Genomic DNA, 7047 nt, shown 5'->3' on the forward strand with positions numbered 1-7047 from the left:
TAACCATCTTCTCTCGTTGGCCCAGAGCCAGCAGGACAATCACCACTCTTTGTACCCATTAAGATTGTTTTAGGGAAAAGTGGGCCTCAGGAACAAAAGATTGCAAGATTCCTCTGGTCCATCTTCAATGCCATTAATATGAACTACACTCAATTTCCTTCCTCCAACTGTTTCCTGATGAAAAATGATGGACTAACAACAATTCATATATACTCCTGTCTCCAGCTCAGTAGGACAGTCACCGAAAAACTTGACATATACAGGTCACAAACACTGAAGGAGATGTTGGATTTTCTGAGGGTTAAAAGAAATCTGTTGTGGAAGCTGTTCTCTCCTATAAAGACAATTTTCCATGTAGAAATCTTTCTTGGGGGTGAGGCCCAATATTTTAGTTCAGTGTCATCACACACACTGACTATCCCATGAGATAAAGTTTTAATCATTCCATGATACACGGAAGCGAAGTCAGAAACCCCAAAGTTAAGCAACCAAATGTATTTTATGAGACTATTTAAAGTTCCTTTGGAATTTAATAACAGATTCAGGGTAATGAAAAGAAGTCGTTTGCCCTGTGCTGCTTTTCAGAATTCTCTTAACCATCAGCCAAGACCTTACACCCATGTCACAGGTCTAATCATTTGCAAGCACTTTCTGTGAGGGCGACAGTGAAGTGGGGAACTGCAAATGGTGTCTCTGAGAGAGACCAATACAAGTCTGAGTTCACTGTCCTAAAGGTCACTGAGATCTACAAAGCAATATGTGAGATACTGTTATACAGAGACACAGAGGCAAGGCCCAGTCTTGTTGGCTGGTGAACCCAGATCCTTGACAAGTCACATGGAGAAATGAAAATCTTTTGGTAAGAATCTTTTTTTCCTGATTACTAAAAAAATTTGTTTCAACATCTGCCTTTTCTTCCTGATTTCAGACAAAAAGAGAGAGCCATTCACTGACTGTTACCAGCATTCCCAAGATTTAGTGATCTCATTTTTTGACAAGTTAACTTAGCTACAAAGGAGGCAAAAAATAATCCAGTTTCACATCTCTACTGCAGCAACCTAACTCTGCCACAGCATTACTCAGAATAATTGACACATTCTGATCAGAGTAAAAATACTATTGAACCCCTGAAACATAACTGGCTGTAATACTGACTTGCATCAATTTTTGTGTGAAATATTAATCTTCTATTTTTAATAGTATACTAATATTAAATCTCAGTTTTTAAGACACATTTGTGCCTTTCTGAATGCAATCATAAATCTCTCATTAATATACCATGTATTAGCTCTTTGCTACTCCAAAGACCCATGATAAAAAAACCCAAAATCAACAAACACACTCCAGCTGGTGTCTGTAAATCTGGCCAGTAGAAGTATTTGGACAGTTCTTCTACGGATCCTGCCTGACTTCCCACAAATACCCCAATCAAGCCAGTCCTCATTCAGAATTCCCCAAACCCAGGAAACAGCAAAACAGAAACCAGGTATTTCCTTTCCCCAGTGGTGTTTGGTTAGCTTCCTAGATACCAAGTGGGCAATAAGATGTAAATCCTCCTGTGGATCACAGCAAAGATGGGTCCAAGATAGCTTAATAGAATGGCTGACTTCACAGTTTCAGCTTTTCAAGATTTTGTATGAATTTGGAACCCTTTTAGTCTACGGTCTGATTGAAAGTTCCTTCACATTATAAACATTCTTCTACAAGTCCCTTTTGAAAAGCTGGCTTTCCTCTGTCTTGTCATTATCTGCTATCTCACAGACATTCATAGCATTATGCTACAAAGGTGTACACAACTTAATTTTTTTTAGTAGACAGATAATCCACAAGGAAGAGCATATAGATTGTTGTCTTTCTCAGTTCTTCTGAGATTTGTGCTCATAGTTTACAAGGCCTACAACAACCTGAAAAATATCTGTCTTCTCTCTTTGGAGATGGTTCCTAGCTTAAAGACACCCAAAATAATGCTGCAAAGACAAGACCTTGTTGACTTGTTGCTTAGTCAAATATAGCATCTGCTCCCATTCCCATTTACCAGGAAGCAGTAAATTCACAGAATTTTGTTCCAACTTCAGAGTTTCTCAGCACTAAAGGAAACACAAAGTCCATCCATATACAGCTTGCTACACATTATGAATTCTTAAGATCAGGAAGAGACAATTCTTGAGCAAAGGCTCCATTACTGGAATACTGAGTGTATGAAGAAATGAACACCTCGTCTACACAGATCAGTCTCAAGATGGATCAATGATTCCATAGTTGATGAAACACAACCAATTTCAGCTTCAAAGGTTTCCACATTTGTTACTGGATTTCTACCCTCTTCCTGCCATACTTTAAAAAACTGATTTCCCTGAAAGGCACAAGCATGCTAGAAGTGGATTTCTCAGGTTTAATACTGAAAGTCTTGAGAGCTTATCAAGACCAGGAACTTTCATAAAAGGAAGACTTCCCCTCTTCAGAGAAGGAGGATTTTGGACATTTTTTACATTTTACGTTACAGAAGCTGAGGGGCCTCTGGCTTCCTGCTACCAGTAAGAGCATCTAGAAATAACTATGAAATGAGAGTTAAATTTCAGCACCCACCTAAGTCACTCACTTCAATTAACATTAGTACCATCCATGGATACCTAGAAGAGAGAAAAAAATTTGTAGCTCTCTTAAGAGATGAAAAACGCTGCACAAATATTGATTTCCCTCTTCCACCTTATCCTTTAGATCATTAAATATTAAAACTGTCAGTACATTAGTGGTCTAAACTTTCATATCAAGCAGCAACCTAAATAATTCATTTGAGAGAACAGAAGAAAAATATCTAATGTGTTAATTGTTTGAATGACTAGATTAGATGGCAGGAATCAGCATGATTGAATGGAGGTAATAGGGAAGCATTACTGGATCCAGAATCAACCCCACAGTCAAGAATGAGCTCTACTTGCTCTTTGCTCCCCTCTACAGTTGTGATCCCCAGCTTCAGTTTCTGTCCATTGCAGACAGGCTGCAGGGGAAGGGGAATGGGGGATATAAGTGAGGCCAGAATGCCTGCCACCACGGGGAAGAAGAAAGAACTAAATTTCCAAGAAATCCTCTGGCTTAAGAAAAGGGCAGTCACATAAGGATCAAGGAATGTAACTGCACGACCAACTTTTGCTGGAGATTTAGTAAAACTACATTGACTTCCTGTGATGGGTTAGAAACTACTGTGAAACCACATCTTGACAAACCTTTGATTAAATAACATTTTGTTATTAGGCAGAGAGAGTGCAAAGAATTCTAAGCATCTTGGAAGACTGCAGCCAAGATATTACCCTAATGTTATTTTACCATACTGTAAGTACAGATGTTTTTAATATGTGAGCATTAACACTCTGCCTTTCTAATTAGGCAGGCCTAGACTCTTACATCATGTTTAAGAGGTCATAAATTTAGTGTAATAAATGGCAGCTAAAACATTTAGTGTAAAGAGTGTTCAGCACTACTTAGAAATTACTTTTAAATTCCACATTTGCAGGACTCATATAATTCCAAAAGATTTTTGAGAACATCAAATTCTCTATTCTATGAGAATGTTGGGTTTCTAGAGAATACTCTGAAGAAGTCTGGAGTGAGAAAAGTCTTGTTGATCATACCTCAGCTGCCAACACATCCCCAGGCTTATAAAGAGGGAGGGAAAACCACTTTTTGAATACGCTTTGTTACTGTAAATCACCTTTTTTTTTATGAGGTTTAAGAGACCTCAGAACAATGGCTGACTCTCCATATCTTTGTTTTGTTTTGACTGGGAAACAAAATAAATTAGTCATCAAGTGATTAATTACTCAAGTCCATATGAATTTTTCTCGGTACTCTCTCATAACAGTACCCAATTTGCATTTGTACAGACAAACTGTGTCCTTATATTTGACTTGTGACAGGAATTATTATTTCATGAAAATAACACCTTGACAGTCCCTAAGATAGCAGCAGTACATCTTCTGAACTTGCTACTAGATTGATGGATGAAAGAATATTATTTAGTGACTCATTCTTCTGCATTTACAGGATAGTTTATAGATGCTTCTACAGCAGTATTGCAAATTTATATTGACACTGACTGAGTAGCAAACACAAAGACAGAAAACAAGTCAGTATCTGAATGAATTAAACTCATGAACTTGCAGAAACAAGTACAGGTTTTCTAGCATCAGCTGAAATCAAATTCTGGCTTGGTTGGTCTGCTGGATATTTACTGCACCTTGTCCATTAGCTGCTTTTGTGGCATGGATGGAATCTGCTCCAGGAAGATTTAGGGTGGGCATTCCCTTCCAAGCACTGAAGGAACATTCCTGTATTAGCAAAGATAGATATATGGAGGGATTTACTAAGTCTTTCTTCAATTCCAATTACTCACACATACATAGGAGAAGCTGAAGGAGAGAGTAAGTCACTCACTGGAGTTTGCAGGAGCACTCCAGGTTGATGTTAAAATGTTCAGATAGGGACAACACTTCTCCCAGTTACCTTCCTCTTTACCATCCAGAGAAGAGTATCTAAAGGCAGGACTGAAGGCAAGAACAGAACAGTGTGGGGACACAATAACCACACAGTACGTGTTATTTAAAAACTTACTTTAAAAAAAAAAAAAAAAAAAAAAAAGGTGTTTAAGAGAAAGTCTAGTCTGATTCTGTGGTCAAAGTGCTGCTAGCAGTCCCCTTAGCACTATCTTATCCCTGTTTCCTCTCTGCAGAATGAAGCTTGCAGCTTCCTTCCACACCCTCTTTGTTTTCAGTGTCCTGAGTTTGACTTCATGAGACTAAACTTATTCCACAGCAACAAGATATATTTTTCTGTACAGTTTCCCAAAGGAAAACTTGAGGGTGTGTTTGCCTACAGTTACATAAATAGCATGACCTATTTCAAATACCATTTTTCAGTTCTTCCAGGCACAAGTACTCATACCTTCACTTGGGGAGTTTCAACACAAGATCGTCTCTGTGCTCTCAGAATTTGTTTTTTAAAAGGCAAAAAATGGCTTCCATAATAAGTCTTTTATCTTCCCTGCTGGCAATGGCAAAACCCAAACAAAATGTCATTGGTTTGGGATATAATGGGCTGCTCTGATGAAGTTAACCTCTTTTTCTTAATCTGTCTTTAGAAATAAATGGATCCATTGGCAATCTTCTGAGATGAATTAAAAATGGACTTTGAAAACAATACAGAAACGCAGATAAAAAATCAAAGCTGTAAGCTTTAAATATAGATTATATCACTTAAGAATATTACTTGTGTTTGCAACACTCCTCAAAAGATTTGTGACTTAAATAATTTAAAAAGTGAAATTGGAAGGTCCTTTCCTTGGTGCTAAATGAAGTTAAAGTTAGTGTCTGCCAAAGTAATTGGTTCTTCTCAAGATGTTTTTATAAAACCACTAGCAATAATTCTTTATTACTCTTCCCAGTACCAGTAACAATAACCAGTTTACTGATCCCTACACAGTAGTTATATACTGCTTGGAAAATGATGATTCTTTAAGATTATTTGAATAATAGCTGCATCTATTTCATAGCAGACATGTGTCTTTGGACACCTCAGAATACTCTTGTCCATAAAGTTTACTTCAATAACATGGACAGTAAAAACCAAGAGGCTTACCTAGAGTTAAATCTCAGACTTGTCTCTTTATTTTAGATGCTTGAACTAAATAATTATTCTAAAGCTCTAATTATTGCATCTGTTTTTCAAGTGTAATTATTTTTACACAGAGGAATGTTGACATTGTTTAAAGGAAGACGTAACTCATGAATCAAGAATGCACTTTTAAACAAAACTGTTTCCAAGTAAAAACTACTCCAAAATAAGCACTGAATACATTCAAAAGAATACAAGGAAGGAAGAAAATATTCCAACTTTATGAAGGATGTAGCATCAAATTTTGAGCTAAATCTGCAAGGGACATTTAACTGCAAGCAGTAAAGTTACAGCCACTAAACAAGTCACCATCTGTCATCAGAGCTGCTGTAACTCACCCGGATCCGTACTAGCCTGGAACAATTGTCCAGGTAAACACTCAGGTTCAGCTCAACCTGTCCCTAAGGCAGCACCACATTCCAACCAGACTGATTTACCCTGTAGAGAAGAATGAATACACCTAAAGAGAGGTTTGTGCTATTTTGACTAGATTGTTTCTGACATCTAAATGAAGCTGAGAATGCTCTATTTCTGTTGACAGTACAGTGAACTGAAATATGACCAGCTCCTAAACTGCCCTAATACATCATCCAGAGAGCTGACATTCTTCACATGAGCCAGTGATTTATTCCTGTAAGTAAACAAGACACATTAGAACAGGACATAGTAACAATGAGCACTTGAAAACGTAAGATCTAGCATTTGGATGTAGCCCAAGGGCCAGGAAATGCTTTCATTTTGCAGTGCTCTCATGTAGGAAAGCTAAGAACATACACCAGAACTAATTGCAGAAGTCTTGACTACTGGTGGAAAGATTCAATTTTTGGAGCCGTATCACCATTTGTACTGAAGTATTTCTAAAATATTGTTAACAGTGAAAACAACAGCACCCTCCTATTGTGAAAAAGCACCAAAGCTGCTGATGAAGAGAACATCACACCTTTGATTTCTGATTAGAGACGTGCAGTCCAAAACAGAAATCTTTGATATAATATTTTCTCATTCTCAATCTCTTTAAGCCTGTTAAATCTCATTTCATTCATCCCGCTAAAACAGTTTTGACCTCTCTGTATATATATATTCCTTACCCCTGGAAAATAATCATTTTGTTTCCAGAGGAGGTAGAAGGAGTATAAAGCATGTCTTTGAACAACAGGAAGAGGCAAATTCTTACAGTTCCTCTGAACGAATATTTTTTGTTTTCTGTTTTTTTTTGTTTGTTTGTTTGCTTCTTGTTTGGTTTGGTTCGGTTGGTATTTTTGTGTATGTGTTGTTTTGCTTTTGTTTGGCTTTTTTGTTGTTGCTTTTGTTTCTCTTTTTTTTTTTTTTAAATAATGTTGGTTGTTTTTTTTTTTTACAGAAAAGAAGAAAAAGTTAAAA

At 37.1% G+C, this 7047-nt stretch overlaps 1 protein-coding gene across 2 annotated transcripts in view; it reads right to left on the reverse strand.

Annotated features, from left to right (window-relative positions):
- The window catches only part of CABCOCO1 (ciliary associated calcium binding coiled-coil 1), a 152226-nt gene extending 146069 nt beyond the window's left edge, over positions 1–6157 (reverse strand). The window contains exons 1-2 of one of the 2 annotated variants that reach the window (XM_071749136.1): positions 6006–6157; positions 4432–4541 (exon numbers count right to left, since the gene is read on the reverse strand). The gene's annotated coding sequence lies outside the window, so the exon portion shown is untranslated. The remainder of the gene's footprint in view (positions 1–4431; positions 4542–6005) is intronic. The other variant, XM_071749138.1, reaches the window with a different exon arrangement.
- Positions 6158–7047: the final 890 nt, after the last annotated feature.

Source organism: Heliangelus exortis, chromosome 7 (assembly GCF_036169615.1).
Source record: "Heliangelus exortis chromosome 7, bHelExo1.hap1, whole genome shotgun sequence".
NCBI classification, from domain to species: Eukaryota; Metazoa; Chordata; class Aves; order Apodiformes; family Trochilidae; genus Heliangelus; species Heliangelus exortis.